Here is a 17,321-nt window from a genome sequence, read left to right as displayed (position 1 = left end):
TAGAGTCGGTAAACAGAGAAACCTCAATATGTTTCCATGCAAATGCTCACAGTAGACTCTGCAGGCCCTGATGCCTGGGCCTTCTGCAGAGCTCAGCTAAGCCTTTCTATCAATCATGATGATCTGGTGCCCCCCTCTGGCCTCAGCGCAGCAATGTTCTTTAGCTCCATCAAGAAACTAAAGGATTTTTGAGTCAGAGTCTAGGATGGAAATCATCAGAAATCTACCTGCAAGAGAAAGCTAGCTTTGTCTGAGCTTACAATAATTATTCTGATTCTCCAAGGCAAAGCAAAACTTGGCAGGCTGACTGCCTGCTCTTAGACTCAGTGTACTTAGGGGATGTAATTTTGCTTTATGTATTTTTAAACATTCCCCATGGAGATATAGTAGTCGTCATCTCTTTACAGTTAAAATGAGTAACCTGCCTATGCTCTGTTCAGGAGAGTAAGGCAATTTACTCAAGAGGCCCATTCTGTAAGACTCAAAAGACTTAGAACACTGTGCAGATAAAATCTGTATCAGGAATGCAAGTTAAACAATATTACCACCCACGATCACAAAACTATTATTTCAAGTTATTCACTCACCCTTACCCAAGCTCCACATGTTTTTAACTGAAGAGACACAAGCTGTACACAGGTGTAGAAAGCTTCTGATACTCTCCAGTGATTTCTTCCCACTGCTTAAGTTCCCTTCACCCTGGTCCCTCTCTGTGATGTGACTTTTAAGGAGGAAATATCATCTGATCCTGGTGACAGTACTTACAAGAGTTCCTAGTTTGTGTGCTAAAAGGGTTGGGCAAGTAGACATAACACATTACTGAGAGACATGGATGAAGTGAAGGAAATGGGCTCTGTAGGGTTTCTATAGCAACTCTAAGGATGTCAGCTCCTAAAAGAGCAAGATAGGAAACTGAAGGTCAGAGCATGAAGAGCCAAAGAAGATGCTCATGGGTTTGAGGTAGGTGACAATGGAGAGAATCTGGGCATGGCTTTCAGACATTAGTTTCAACTCTTAATGCCACAGGTAACATAGAGCAGACACAAGCCATACAGGAAAGTATATGAGATACCCTAGTTTCTCCTTTATCAGTACATAAGAATTCTGAAACTCAAGGCCCTTCTACATTGAAATATGTAACCGATTCTTACTTTTCATTCTAACTTCTTATTGACTCTGTGGATTTTACATCATAAACCCCAATCTCACTCCTCTCTCCATCCCTCCATATCTGCCTTCTCCTAAGGCAACTTCTCCGCCAAAAGAAAATAAAAATAACAAGAAGAAATAAAAGCATCTCATCACGGAAGCTGTAGTGTGTCATTGTATGTCATACAGTATAATACTCTTTTAACCCAAAAACTTCATTCACCAATGTTCATTGCAATGAGTTGCTGGTCTGGTCGGAGGCCTCTGGCTTCTCCTACACTATCAGTACTGGATCCTCACTGGGAGTCTTCTTGGATACTCTGTTGTTGCTCTGTATCATTTTCCAACTTTTGAGTGGAAACAAGGCTAAAACCACCTCTAAGATAACTAAAAAAAAAAAAAAAATCAACTTTGAGATTTAAAAAAAAAGCAAATCAAGGATATTGTTATTTTCAGAAAACTTTAGGAGCAACTCAATTTGTGTCCAGTAAATATTTTCAGTAGAGTTGAATGGGATGAGGAAGAGCTCTAATAAGGTTATTAACTATGAGGACTTGCCTACTGGTAAGTCCCACGGAAATCAACTGTCTAGTCCTTTAATGAAAGACCAGAGTGTACAGAATGCCAAGGACACTGAACATTATGAATATCAGAGCTTATAGGTCAAAGGCACCCTACTCTGAATACCAACTGTTGGGCAATATCTAGTAAAATTATCGAAGTAAGTGACAACTTGATAAATAGTCATTTCCAGTGATGCAGAGAGGTGACATTTCATCCTGCATAAATATTTTCTTTGGCAGATGAGATGAACTGGATCAGAAATCAATTGACACTGAAGTCTCGGGCTGGAATTCTCTATCACATCTCTTATTGTCTCATAGGTTGGAGTTGTTGGGTGAGTGTCTTTACTTCTCTGTACAGTCTAGCACTGGCTTTTTTTCTCCCTGATACCTGTCATGGTGTTTGATATAGAACAGGAGTTCTTGAATCTAGCTGAGTGTTCCTTTTAAGGCCATTTTGCTCTCTGGCTTCATAGAACAGTAAAAGCCTGTGAGTTCTGATCTTTCATAGTCAAATAATTTTTAAATGAGTGAAAACAGGGCCTGATATGGCAAGCACTGTGTTTTCATTGTGTCAAATCTAGTAGTGCTGTCTTATTTTAAAGGTAGGGAGTCTGGACCATGTCCACAGCAAGCTTATAATCAAAGTCTGTTTTGAACTCTTCCAAAGAGACCCAAAAAAATTTCTTTGTGAAATGGTAAAGTAAAAAAGATGAAGCAGTTTAAATAAGGGATCCCTATATTAAGGATAAAAACATGCAAACCTAAATCTTGAGATTTAACAATGATTTTAAAGCAATTTCCCAACTCATTCTAACACAACTAAAACAGGATTACAAGGTCCAACACTATTCCCCTCCAAAAGATACAGGTTGAAATTGGCACAGAAAAAATGGAATATGGGCCTAATGGGATGTCTCAGTGGTTAAGAGCACTTGATACTCTTGCAGAAGACCAAGGTTCATATCTTAGCATGGCAGCTAACACCTGCCTTCAACTCCAGTTCAATGGATCTCCTTCCCTTTTCTGGCCTTCTGGGGAACTAGGCACATTTGTGGTGCACATGCATGCATGTACTCACACATACATATATAATTAAATTACATATAAAATTAAATTAGAAATGAAAGAAAGGAAGAAAGAAAGAAAGAGAAAAAGGAATAAAGAAAGAAGGAAAAAAGAAAGAGAAAAAGGAAGGAAGGAAGGAAGGGAGGAAGGAAGGAAGGAAGGAAGGAGTCCCTCACTGGACCACAGCAGAAATATTTGGCCCATTTAGGCAGACAAGTGCTTTAAGTTTATCCTATTTTATTCCTACCAGCTAATCCGGACAGAGACACTCCAATATGTATATTGAAAAGAACATTGTAGTCCTATCTGGAACGGTAATTCTCTCTGAGATCAAACCAATATGAAAGGAGATAATAATGAATCTATTCCCCTCCCTGGCCAGCAAGAAACTTAGTTCACCTGTCTTATGAGCAAACAAGAGGGGCACAGCCTTGAATTCTGAGTAGGCCTTACAGAGTCCCTAGAGATGTCTGTCTCACTCAGTTGCACATCTTTCCAAATGACCAACAGCCCCTCCGCGCAGGGCCTGAATTTCCAATGGCATTTTCTTGACTATGACATGTGCTTCTGGGAGCACAGATATTCTCAGGAAGAATAACAACTATGAAATCATTTTTACTTGATTCTATTTTTTGGCTTCCCTGCTCTTTAATGCTTGTGCCAAATCAGCCATTCATTGCCCTGTGTAAAGGAAAAAGACATCTGCAAGATTGATGGCTTCCCTGTCTCGCTGCCCTCCTTGTGCTAAATTAATAAGAAGAAAAGAAACTTTAGGTCATTAAAATTCCTCATGCAGCTACAATTCCTTCCCACTCTCCACTTCACACATTTTACTGCCTACAAACAATTGTAGGCTTTAAGTTTCCAATCTAACTTCCTCAGGAGCGCTAGTGAATCGGTCTGTGGCATGGGCGCTTCCCTCTCTCTCGACAGTTTATACAGTTCCAGGGATACGACAAATCTCATTCGGGAGCTGCACACCATCACCCACACATTAACTTGTCACCTTGAGTAATAAAGATCACAAACTTCATTTCATTTTTTCCCTTCCCCATGCTGCCTGATAATATAAAAGTGTGTCACATCGCTTTGATTTGTAACTTGTGTGCTTGTGAAATACCCCTTGCACAAACAGCCTGATGAAGTCAAGGAAGCTGGATGACAATTTCTTTTTTTTTAATACTCAAGTCAATTTCCCCATAAATATTCATGTACATAAACATAAAAGTGCTAAACGGAGTGAAATCTCCATAATTGTACAAATAGGAAACAGTCAAACCCTGCATTCTGAGTTGGATAAGAATGTCTCTGCTGGTGTCTGTGTTTAAAAGCAGTGACCCCATAGAACATAGGTAGGCATGGCAATCTGAGAGTTTTGAATACTGACGAAGATATCAAAGAGCGCCACATTGGTCATACTTAATTGGAAAATTACTATCGGCTCTTGCAGAGCTTTCCTTCATTTGCATGACTTTTGTGATATGCAAACTGTATTTATGCCTGCATTTTAATAATCTGCTTTCTGATGAATGAGTCAGTAGTCAGTGTTACAGGCACTTCAGGAAACTTTAGGAAGGGAGAGAGCACGGGAATTGATAGCAGGTTTTGTCTGGATTTCTGATGGGCAAATTTCTAGAGAAGTAATAGAATACTTACTAATAGAATACAGTAATAGAATACAGGCTTTCTCAGGACTCTTCACCCACATCACCCTCTGGGGAGCACTCACTAATAAATGGAATAGCACAGATGTTTTCAAGGACACAATAAAATACGCGGGCCATTGCTCTGAGATAAAACAGTAAGCAGTGAGGGGTTTTGATTGATTGATTGATGACTGATTGATTGATTGATTGATTGAATGTTTAACCAAACTGATTGTTTGGTTGATTGATTTTCAATCCTGTAGATTGAACCCAGGACCTCACACATATTCTACCACTACATAATATTTCTAGCCCAGTAAATTTATTTTTGATACATAATCCCAAGGGACTCACAAACCTCTAAACTTCAGCAACCTGGATGGTTTTGAACAACTTCTGTTCTGAGGTTAGAAGTATACCTGTTGTTATCCCACCAGGACAGTGGGGAGTAGAGAATGGGCTGGGGTACGGCTACAATGAGAGAGAAGAGGTGTTCTCCTTTCACTAGAACTGGTGAGTAGCGAGGGTAATCCAAGCAGGACATGGAGAGGAAAAGATTAGAGAACTGAAAACAAAATCAACAAAGCCTGAAGTTTTTTTTTTAATTTATTTGTTTGTAGTGAGAACAAGGACATAAACGGCCTTTCTCCATAGAAGTGCCTCACATGAACATATAACAAATTACATCTGTAACTTCCTCAATAATGTCAACAGCAGCTGACTGTGGGTAACTGAAACCATGGACAACAAAGCTGAAACTCCGGCAGCACTGTTGGATTTGCATTTAAATTTTTTCCTAAAATTCCCAAGGACGACAGCTTCCAGTTTACTATAGTGCTAACTATATATGTTACTGAATTTATTATTACTAGACAGAAGGTAGAAAGAGTATTTCTGCTGGCCTGCAAGATGGTCCAGGGGGTAAGGTATTTGCTACAAAACCCTAACAACCTAAGTTCAACCTGTGGAGAGATGGAAGGAAAGAATGGACTTCTCCAAGTTTACTCGGACCTCCACAAATGTGCCAGTGCACACATGTGGACCTGAAGCCACACATTCACACACACAACCCATAATAAAATTTCAAAGTATTTCTGCTTCTAAAAGAATTCAAATAAAAGTATTAAATAAATAAAAAGCAATGAATAAAACAAGGAAAGCTGTCAAATTAGAGAAAAATAAATTGCCTTTAATCCAGCACTCAGGAGGCAGAGCCAGATGGATCTCTTAAGTTCGAGGCCAGCCTGGTCTACAGAGTGAGTTCCAGGACAGCCAGGAATATACAGAGAAATACTTTATTGAAAGAAAGAAAGAAAGAGAGAAAGAAAGAAAGAGAGTAAATTTATGAATCGAACATATTGAGAGTAAGACTGAACACGTATATTCATTTCTCCCTATTCTATAAGCATGCTTCCCATTTTAAAAATTGGAAATAAGAAAACATAAGCCATAAAAGGAAACAGATAGGCTAAAATACCACAGATGTTATGGGTTTTGACAGGTTTTTTAAAAAAAATAGAAAACAGAGCTGGAGAGATGGCTCAGCAGTTAAGAGCACTGACTGCTCTTCCAGAGGTCCTGAGTTCAATTCCCAGCAACCACATGGTGGCTCACAACCATCTGTAATGAGAGCCGATGCCTTCTTCTGGTGTTTGAAGAGAGCAATGATATACTCGCATTCACAAAATAAATAAAATCTTTTTTAAAAAGATAGAAAACAGAAGTGGGATTAACAGTAGCCTTAATATACGAAACAAGTTATGAAGGTCCTGCAAGGGAAGATCCATACCCAGAGCCTCATAGCCACAGAGTTGAACTGTGAGAACAGACAAGAGAAGGAACAATAGTAACAGAGGAATCAGTGTACAGCTAAAGCCAGGGGCGCTGACTGAGGCTGTGTGAAGGGCGAGAACTCTCAGCCTTCCCTAACAACCCCCACGCAGCTTGGAAGTTACCTTTTCCTCTTCCCTCACCACTCTCCCATTCCAGAAAAAAGAAGGTGCTTACTCTCTGGAGAGCTTGCGTGCACACAACCCAGAAGACCCAGAATTATACAACAGACTTGAGGAGGGGGTACAAGAGTGGGGAGTTGAATTCAGAACAGAACTGCCATAGCTCCCAGCTGTCTTCTCCACTCCCCTTGCATAGAACAGAGGGACATAGATTCCATCACAGAACAGAATGTTAAGAGAATTCTTCCCCAGAAACCATCAAATAATGCCAAAGAAAACACACTCCAAAACACTGAGTGCTCCTGGAGAAAACTCTATCCCTTCTGTTTATCCTTCAGGAAGTCTCTTGTGCAAAACCCCAAGGCTGGGTAATTATAAGGAACAGAATTTTAGTTTCTCATAGTTATGGGATCACTGGGTGTGGCAGGTTGGCTGCGATGAGAGCAGGTCTCTGCTTTTTGGTTTTTTTTTTTTTTTGGTTTTTGAGACAGGGTTTCTCTGTGTAGCCATGGCTGTCCTGGAACTCACTCTATAGACCACGCTGGCCTCAAACTCAGAAATCCACCTGCCTCTGCCTCCCAAGTGCTGGGATTAAAAGTGGGTGCTACCACTGCCCAGCCAGGTCTCTGCTTTTAAGAGAGTGTGTTGTTGGAGCATTTTCTTGAAGGGGAACAGGCCTATGCTCTCACATGCTGGACCATGAAGGAGTAAGAGAATCTGATGCATGAAGCCTTTCTATATAGGGACTTTGATCTCACAGAGGAGAGAAAGAAAAGAGCTTGTGGCCTACTCACTCCCATGGGTCCTACTGCTTAAATCCATCACATTGGCGACAGCTAGAGAGGACATGTTCAACCTGGAAAAGCCATTAGCAGATAGCAAAGAGTGCCTGGGTTCTCAGCTTCCAACAGACTTTTCATTGCCTCACTCGTAAGTATAACTAAACAATCAAGTGTGAGAAATGTGTGAGAAAATTCTCTACTAGAAATGGCAAAAGAAATGTAGAAGTCAGCGTCATGCAGGGTGTAAGAGCACATTTAAATATTATTAGCATTCTCTGATAAATGAGATTATGTCAATAACAAAAAAACAGGATTTATTGTAAAGGAATAGTGGGACATGGAAATTTCTTAAAAATTAAAATCAGGGCAGATAAAAAAAGTTATCACTGAAAGAGAATGAGGTTGAGATTTTGTGTTTCAAATAGCATGCCTTCTTTGGGTTGTGTTTGGCGGCTAAGAAATTAAATACTTCAGCTCTAGTTATCTCTAACAACTAAACATTCTGTACTTTTTGGGGTGGGAAATCTGGTCGTTAGATTATATATCTGTGATTTGTTCTCTAGTCCCCGAGCCTTCCTGCCTCTGAAATTCTAAGAAAACATTCTGTACTTAATTCCTATGTTCCTGCCTTGCCACTTGGATTATACACTTCTGGCAAGCAGAAGTCAAACCTTCTTTGCTTTAGACATAGTTTTCATAGCATTGGGACTTATAAAATATTTTAAGAAATCCTGTTTGAAAAGATATTTAAATCTCCCAAACATCTCTAAATCTTTTAAGACAAAAAAAAAAAAAAAAAAAAAAAAAACATGGAGGAGATACTCACGTGTTAAACATATTAAATGGCATCCACTATAATAGTTAGAAAAGAATCACTATTTTGGGGCTAAATGACGATAGTAAACGAGGTGAAAGAAGACATCTCATTACAAAGGTGGAAACTCTGAAAGCTATAGTCTACTCACCAAAATGGTAGTGATGCTCACTGAAAGTTAAGAGATGTTCTGGATTTTTCTAGTTTTGCACAGCAAATAGCAATCAGTGATCAGTTGAGTGCTAATGAAATGAAGAGCTGTGCGGAGGAACAAGACAAGACATCTCTCCTCGGAAAGCACAGAGCATGGCAAGATCAGACGACAACCAAATGTAGTCGGTCCTTCCTTCTGAGGCATACACAAGAATCCATGTTTCAGGCTGGGCGGTGGTGGTGCACGCCTTTAATCTCAGCAGAGGAAGGTGGATATCTCTGAGTCTGAGGCCATCCTGGTCTATAGAGCAAGTTCCAGGATGGTCAGAGCCTCACAGAGACCCTATCTTGGAGTGGGGAATACAGAAACAACAAGAATAGCAGCAACAAAATGTCAACTGTTTTGTTACTTTACTGGGCCAGAGAGATTACTGAGCAGTTAAGAGCACTGGCTACTCTTCCAGAGGATCTGGGTTCAATTCCCAGCACCCATGTGGCAGCTCATATCTGCAATTCCAATTCCAAGGGATCTGAAACACTCACACAGACATACAGGCTGTGTCTGTATTGATAGACATCAATGCACATAAAATAAAAATTAATAATAATAATAAAATTACATGTTTCAATCTGGAGTGAAAAAAAGATAGATCAGAAGGTTATTTCTAAGAGAAGCCATCTTAAACAGATCTTCAAAATATAAGTTGGAACATCTAGAGCAAAAATGATATTTTGAACTAAAGTGGTAAGCCATTTTAGCTTTCCTGGAAATGCAGGGTTTGGAGTGATGGAGGAGACACACAAGGCTGAAGCAAGCATACAGAAGAGTTGGCCATCCTATTCTTATTAGAAATGCTTACTTGAAAAGTAAAAGAAAACATGGCTATTTGGGTCCCTATTGGATTCCAACATTCTGGTAGTGCACATGAAAGACACAAGCAGTCAATAAAAATGCAGAAACCAATCATGCAGGGTAGGCATTACATGCCATAGAAGTTTGGAACACAGTTCTGAGTCCATGAAGAACCATGGATGGATTTCACTCACAGGAGTGAAACACTCAGCTTTGTGTTTGAAAAGACTAGCTAACTGTCTTACGGAAGATAAGTTAAAAAGCTAAGGCAAGAAGGAGGAAGTTAGAGGACTACAACATTAATTTCTGAAGAAAAATGAGAACTTTGGCATTAGATACATTGAGGAGATTTGAGCATGTAACACAATTAAAACACTTACATATGAAAGAATCCTTACTATTATACCTCTAACTTAATAGCTCAATAGACAGAACTCTCACTCATCAAGAATGAAAACACAAAACCAAAACCAGGCTGTGAACAGAGAACTCAGGTGATAATATAGGTATTGACAGATTATCCTAACCACAGTGGAAGGTGAATATTTCCAACAGAGTTCTTGTGCCCATGGTTGAATAGTAAAGATGAAAGCAAATATTCATAGTCATTAATATCAACTTCTAAAGTGAGAAGACAATGATATTAACTAATATTTAAATGATAGAGGAAGAAGAGCCCAAAGTTACAGCTAAAAGGCCCCTTTGAGAAAGAAAATCTCTCAGCCCCACTACAGCCAAAGAACACGGGCAGGGAAGAGGTTCAAGAAAGAAATCTTTAGTCAGTGTATTACTTGGGGCTTATCCTGGTTAAGTTTTGTTTTAGTAATAAAACACCATGACCAAAAGCATCTTAAGGATGAAAGGGTTTATTTCAGCTTATAGTCAGCAGTCCATCATGAAGGACAGTTAGGGTAAGAACCCAAAAGAAGGAACGAGAGCCCACGGAGGAATTCTACTACTGGTTTGTTCCCTATGACTTGCTCAGTCTGCTTTTTATATCATATAGTACCACCTGCCTGGTGAAGGGGGACATATCTCACAGTGGACTGGGTCCTTCCACATTATTCATTAAGAAAATGCCTGAGGCTGGAAACTTGACTCAATGGTTAATAGAACATAATTGCTATTGCAGAGGACCGGGGTTCAGTTCCCAGAATCCACATGGTGAATCACAACCATCCTTAATTTTAGTTCCAGAGATCTGCTGGCCTCTTTGGATCTTCAAGTACACCAGGCACACACATAGCATGCATACATCTACACAAACAAAACAGTCATATACATAACTTTTTAAATCTTTACTTTAAAAAAGAAAAGAAGAAAATGTCCTTCAGACTGGCCTACAGGAAGTCTAATGGAAGTGTTTTCTCAATTGGGGTTTCTATTTCAAGATAACTCTAACTTAGACCACGTTGAAAACAAGACAGGGTCCTCCTGAAAAATAGAATGATAGGCAGAGATGTGGTTGGAGTGCTGGTTATTGGTTTTCTGCGCATATAGAAGCTGATAAGTTCTGCAGCCTATCATCTCCAAATAGCTGACCTTATAAAGTCATAATATAACTCTAACATAAGACTAAAGACCGAAGAATCCAAAGGGACACCTGGGGAAACCCCAGAACTGGGACACAGGCCAACCAAGTTCAGTTGGCCAAAATCAATTTCTCCTTTTTTCTATCTTTTCATTCTACCCAGGCTCTCAGTGAAGTTTGTGATACACATTCACTCTGAGGAAGGGAATTCACTTAAGTCAGTCTCCAGATCAGATACCAATCTCATGCCCATGAACACAAATCAATTTCCCCAAGTGTTTTGGTCAGCTTATGTTTCTTAGTAGTTGTATATACAACAAACTCTTTGGAATGCTCATAAAAAAACCAAACTGGAACTACAAGAACTGAATTACCATGTTTTCTAGAGATTGAAGAGATTCAAGCATCAAATGGTTTTCTTTCAGTCAACAATTGTGAAGTAATCATTCTCTTAAAACAAAGGCTTGCATTACAGAGCATAGTTTCTGTTCTGTTTTCCCCTCCTAAGCCAGGACACTTCTTAGAGCATCCTCCATTTCTAGACTCAGTTTCCTTCTTTCTTTAATTTGTAAACTGGATGGACTTTCCTGAACTACACCATGGTACTCAAGCTTTTTAGGATTCAAACACCCCAAAGTCACATTGAATGACTTTCTGGCTAGATAGTAGTCAGAAAGGTGAGAGTAATTACAAACTAAAGTAACATGGGCAATGTTCACAATGCCAAAATTTCAAAGTTAGGTCTTTTCCCCTCATGAATGGGTCTTTGTGGGGTACTGCTGATGAAACTGAACACTTGCTCAAGGCCTTGAAAAGGTCCTACCATGACTGAATTCATAAAATTTAATATCTTCCTTAAATATATGTTCTAAATTGTATAAGCCTCGGGCCCTAAAACCTTTCAATCTACCTCTAAATATAGTATTAGTATAGATATAATTCTTTCTTGGTAATTTCAGCAGACAAGGAAGAAATAGAGTTGGTTTTTCATTCTGAATGACTCTTGTCAAAAAGAACAAATGTTTTTACTTTGACCTTATACTGAAGATGCCCTTAACTCTTTTCCCTCAAGCTTGCCATTTCCCAAAGACACACCAGAAAGTAAGGTGATCAAATCAACATACTAGATCCTACAAGAGTAAGATATTCTAAAGCACTAGTTGCCATGGAAACAAGTACACCATAAAATATTTCATGCACAAGCACACAGAGAAAGAATTTATATGGCTTTTAATGCAACTGTTCGGTACGTTTCCTCTCCCTGGCTCCACACCTACTATTCAAGATTGACCTTCAGGATGGTAAGTCAATATCATCATCCACTGAGGTCAAGGGGCTACCAAAGGTATACACTAGCAAAGTTTTTAAGGAAATCACTGGAACTGAATTCCCTCAAGGAAATCAATGATTGTGCTTATGGAGGAAGCCTTGGGACAGGCAGTCAGATTCCTGAGGGTCTAATGAGCACTGTGGTTTCTCCTTCCAGGAAAAGAATGCACACATTTTCATCCTTTTGCATATGATCTCAGATTGTTCTTAGAAATCCATATTTGGCCCTGGAATTTGATTACTCTCTAATCTTATGGACGTCATGATGTATTATATAATATGCAGTATTTATCAATCATAATGGAATGACATCTAACAGCCAATTACATAAAGTCCCCCTTATTGTAGATGAAATTAATTATTTCCTTTTAAAGAAGTACCATACAATTCACAAGCTAACAGACACTTAGGTATAACATATACTTTCAATTTTTCTATCTAATGATATCTATTTTATATTTAAGTGAGACTAGTTCTATAACTTAAATATGTCAGAAAAAAATAATCCTGGCATGAGAAGCCTAAAGAAATCTCAAATGCATACTGCTGGGAGACTCAAGAGGAGGAAGGTTTGAAAAACCCAGTCTTGCCAGGCAGTGGTGACACACGCCTTTAATCCCAGCACTTGGGAGGCAGAGGCAGGCTGATTTCTGAGTTTGAGGCCAGCCTGGTCTACAGAGTGAGTTCCAGGTCAGCCAGAGTTACACAGAGAAATCCTATCTTGAAAACAAAACAAAACAAAAGCAAAAAAAGAAAAAAAGAAAAACCCAGTCTTTCTCAACAAATCTCCAGACATGTGTGCATGGTGAAATCCATCATGACATTTTTATGTGCTTGACAATAATAAAAGAAACAATTAGTGGCACTATAAACCAAACAAATTAAGTCTATTGTCAAGATTTGAATGGCCCCTTACTGATCTTTCAATCACCTCCCTAATGTCATGAATGAGCACTGAAGGATCCATACCCTAGAATTAGCCAGTGCTCTAACAGGAAGCCTCTGAAAAGGATTCTCCTTCATCACAAGAATGCCACACATGTGCCACTCTGGCAATTCTTTGATTTCTATCCCTGCAGAGCACAGGAGCTTGAGAAGTGATTCCCAAGATGTACATACCACTCCACAAGCTCCTGTCATGTTTATGGCTCACAGAGCTACGTAACAAGAACACGGCGTGGGTGGCCCTTTGAGCTGTGATTTTTACCTCAGCAGTCTTCAATATCAGGAAGCAATGTTCAGGACCTTCTAGGGATTCCATTATCTTCAGGATAGACTAAGATTAAAGAATATTCAGTGTTGCACTTTATATTTATGATTTTACACTCTGCAGTTCATCTTGATGAAGTGAAGATTCCTTTCATTATTAAAATGTGTTTTCCAGGAGGGAGATGTAATTATTCTTTGAGCTTATACACTCACATTTATCTTCATATAAATGAGTACAAGCAACACATTAGTAGCTTCCAAGTAGAACTTCTCCTTCAAATAGTCTCAAAGCCATTGGAAGGAGAACACCAGAGGCCAAGAATAAAAAGTCATAAGCACTTGAAGTAAAGAAGAAAAAAAAATGCTCTTTGGCAAAAGAGTACCGAGACCATCTCCCTCCCCCACCTCGATAAAACAAGAAATGGTAAGAACCTTTGTAGAAAAAAAACATCTAATGTGAGGTAATAGCCTTAGGTAGGAAAAAGCTTGACATAATACACTCACAGTATGACTAAGAGACACAGTCAGGATTCTACTGCATTGTTCAAATTGTGTGGACATGTTCATTGTGTCATGTGATAGCATGGGGGCAGTTGCTGGCATTTCATAAATAAAAGCCAGGGGTGCTAAATATCCAGTGCTATTCAAAACACTCCCACGCCAAAAGGAATGTTCCAGGCCCAAACACAAACGTCCCCTTTGAGTAACCCTGACAACAAATTGAACGAACGAGAAACTGACAGGCTGTAGGTTCGGGAACACATTAGACAGGGTTCTGGGACCACAGGGAGAGTTCAGATTGTTATTAAGTATGCGGACAGCATCTGAATGCCTTTTAAGCAAAGAAGTATTTTTCCTAAGTCCTAGAGACAGGAGAGCAGGCTGGCTTCACAGAGCATTGTGATCTACTTGGGGTCCTGATTCCTGGAGGGTCCATTACACACTTGCCTTACACTGGGCTCTCTGAAATTGCCACTCAGATCTCCAGGGACTACAGCGGAAACTCTGGAAAACTATGATGCTGGGATTTCCTCTCCACTTTCATATGGCATCCCACCCCAGTCTCTGGGGCTAGTTCTAAGTGCTTTCGAGGATTTTCCATGAGTCCGCACAATCCGCACGTCAAGTGAGATCACAGGCTTCCTCCATTTCCTTGTCTGAAACTTCTCATCCTAACATTTAGTTGCTAACTGCTGGGTCTCAGGCTGTGACTTTTATTCCAGGTCACCACTTCTACCTGAATTGAGGGTGTGCAACTGTCCATCGTCCTATTCTGCTTCTCCTGGATCCTATTTGGTTTCTGCCCCTACTTTCAGCATCTTATCTACCCCTCAATTCTAAGCCCACAACAAATATTCCATGGCATCCAGGCAGGCTTTCCTAGTGCCACCCTGTGCTACCTGGCTCCACACCCACACTTTACTTCATTGTGTCATTAGGCATGTCTGCATTCATGCTGTGCTCATCTGATGAGTCACCAGAAGGAAAACAGGCTATTGTATCAAGAACAGAGACCCAAAGATGAGTGTGAATCCCGATACAGTAGTTTGCTAGCTGTGGAAGTTGTTTTTAGTTTCCTCATCATAGCCTTCATTTCACAGTGTAATCATGACAATAATGATGGTGCTGCTGTTGCTGCTGCTGCTACTGATACTACTTGATTCAAAATTCTGTGCTAAGCAAATGACCAGGATGTAGACATCCAAGGTAGCTAATGGCTATCATCTTTATAATTGTCAAATGTCTAATAATAGCACATGCTCTGTGGCAGGAAATTTGGGACAGAGTCAGTTCAAAGTTAGAATGTAAAAGAAGCCTGTTGGCAGAGCAGAGCTGCAGCCACCACCACCAGTCCACCCAACCCCCAACACACACACACACACACCATGGCTGACTGATGGGTGATGGTAAAGCATTTAGTATACAGATGCCCAAGAAAGTCAAGGCTTGTTTTCAACCTGTGGGTCCCTACCCCTCGGAGCTGTATATCAGATATCCTTCATATCAGATCCTGCATGTCAGATATTTACATTACGGGTCATAACTAGCAAAATTACAGCTCTGACATAGTAACAAAATAATTTTATGGTTAGGGGTCACCACAACTTGTATGGTTTTCAAGGGTTACAGCATTAAGGAAGGTTGAGAATCAGTGATTCAAAACCATCACAACCTTCCCACACAGCGCCATGGAGCATCTAACTCTCCTCTCTGCTTTCCAAACCCTTTGGTACTGTACTATTTCTCAACAAATCATTTCTTTATCTGCTCCTATCCAATTCATCACTCCAAGGACATAAGCACCTGAAAATCCTGTTGCATGCACCCAGACCCCGGTATCTGCCAGGAACACATACCTATCACCAAATATGCAAGTCTATGACCTCACTAGCCCGCTTCCCAAACCTCTGCTCCACACTCCTGTGCCTGCCTGTGTGTGCATTCTGGGCTCCAGTCATCAAAGGAACGGGCTTCAGGCCAGGATTCTGAACCAAGTCCAGTGACTGAATTAATCAAGGAACAAAAGACTGTGGCACAGGAAAAGGGTGGGTGCAGAGAATGAAGTGGAGGCTCCGAAGCATTCTTGGAATGCAAACAAGGTAAGAGCAATGGGGGAGAGGAGGCTGAATGGAGAAGTGACATGGGAGAGAATAGCAAGAGTGGGAAGGGTGAACCAAACCAGTCTTCCCCCATTCTCCTGGCAGTGCTGGGGCTGCCCTCCATGGGAAGACCTTGCTTCAGTTCCTCCATTTGCTTTGTCGATAGAGGTCTCTCCTGGTAGGCCACGGGAAATTTCATAAACTGCCCTCCCAGCCCTCTCCCTCCTGTGGTCTTAACTGGTGTGGAGGAAGGAAAAAGACTCGATAAAATTAGTTCCCCTCTACACCACAGCTGCTTTTCTTCATAGAGATTTACTTTCAACAAGTCATTTTTTTGTTGCTTCCAATTGACATGGGCTTTAACTAGGGGTGAAGGGGGAGGAAAGAACTGAAGAAAGGATTGTTTGGGAGTGTCCTGATATAACTTGTGGTAACAGGTGGCCCAGAGAACTGCTGACTTGAAGCTATGCTGCAGCTGAGATGAAAGGCTTGACTAATGATGATGCCTGACAGCTTGGATGAGGCATAGCTCAGGTACTCCTGGGGAACAGCTGTCTACTTTTTAATTAGGTGAAGAAATGGGAACGAATCTGAAAAACATAAGGTAGACTAGAAAGGAGTGATTTACGTCTGTCCCATGTTATTGTTATAAGCGATTTGCAAGAACATACTGACCCAATCACTTGTCTCTCTGGAGGCTTTGCCCTGGTGCCGCTGGCTGGCCAGTGCTTCTCGAAATCTAGGGTTCACCAGGTCACCTGGGGATTCGGGAAAGCTCCAGATTCTGATGTGGAATGTTTGTGGTGAGCTGAGATGCAGCATAGCAAGCTCCAGGTGATGCTAATTCTACAGGGCCAGGAGGAAACAGAACAGTAAAACTGTCAAGCATGTGGCACTTTGGAACGCAAGCACTGTATAAACAGTGTCAAGCCGTCAGCGGACAGGAATGGTCTATTAGTGGGGGGATGAAAGAAAACTACATGCTGATGAGATTTTAAAAGAAATTGAATGACTAAAGAAGTCATTAATATTAATGATTTTAAATTACTCTTGTGACCTCTCAGACTTCTGATCATATACCATGGGCTTTAAAGTACCCATTACAATTATATCATAAATGACTCCGTGTATGAATATTTCAATTTCTGAGACATTTAACTACAGCAAGGGCTTTTTTTTTTTTATTCCTTCAACCAACAGAAAAAAAATAAAAGAGTCTTTAAATTATTAAATCCTGCAATTTACTTGCAAAGTTGAAGAAAGGCTCTCCCTCCTCCTTTGGTAAGATGTTTAATTCAGAGGCATTATAAGTCAGGAGAAATTAAAGCAAAAGAAAAAAAATCACGGGAATGCATTGCATAGAGAAAATGGATGCAGGAGGGAAGAGCGAAGCTAATTCATCGCGTGTGCCATAGCTGATAGAAAAGATGTTTGAGAATACTAAACTGCTGTTTTCTATTCTCCCCATAGAAATTCCAACATTGCTTCTTCTACAGAGCGGAAAGTAGAAAGCCTCAGGAAGGAGGAGCGGGTCTGTACATGAGGACGGAGGAACCTGGGAGCCTGGCCCTGGGAAGTCTGAGAGAGGAAGAAAGGAGTAATAGCACGCACTGCCCTATTCCTCCCTTCAACTAACATGGAAAAGGCTGGCACCCAAGCCCATAAGCATGCT

At 40.4% G+C, this 17,321-nt stretch overlaps 2 long non-coding RNA genes across 3 annotated transcripts; one reads left to right on the top strand and one right to left on the bottom strand.

The window, feature by feature from the left end:
- Positions 1-6,645: 6,645 nt before the first annotated feature.
- LOC116086450 lies at positions 6,646-14,687 on the top strand. 2 transcript variants are annotated; one of them, XR_004116934.1, is made up of 3 exons: positions 6,646-6,746; positions 7,122-7,308; positions 14,273-14,687. It is a non-coding gene; the product is annotated as an uncharacterized LOC116086450 (long non-coding RNA). The 2 variants fall into 2 exon arrangements; XR_004116933.1 differs by lacking the exon at positions 6,646-6,746 and having other exon boundaries at positions 6,910-7,308.
- Positions 14,688-15,942: 1,255 nt separating this feature from the next.
- Positions 15,943-16,559, bottom strand: LOC116086451. The gene is made up of 2 exons (XR_004116935.1): positions 16,408-16,559; positions 15,943-16,207 (listed from the first exon to the last, which is right to left on the bottom strand). It is a non-coding gene; the product is annotated as an uncharacterized LOC116086451 (long non-coding RNA).
- Positions 16,560-17,321: the final 762 nt, after the last annotated feature.

This window comes from Mastomys coucha, unplaced genomic scaffold (genome assembly GCF_008632895.1).
Source record: "Mastomys coucha isolate ucsf_1 unplaced genomic scaffold, UCSF_Mcou_1 pScaffold12, whole genome shotgun sequence".
Classification (NCBI taxonomy): Eukaryota; Metazoa; Chordata; class Mammalia; order Rodentia; family Muridae; genus Mastomys; species Mastomys coucha.
The sequence above is the reverse complement of the archived record's forward strand: the minus strand, read 5'-3'. Positions and strand labels throughout refer to the sequence as shown.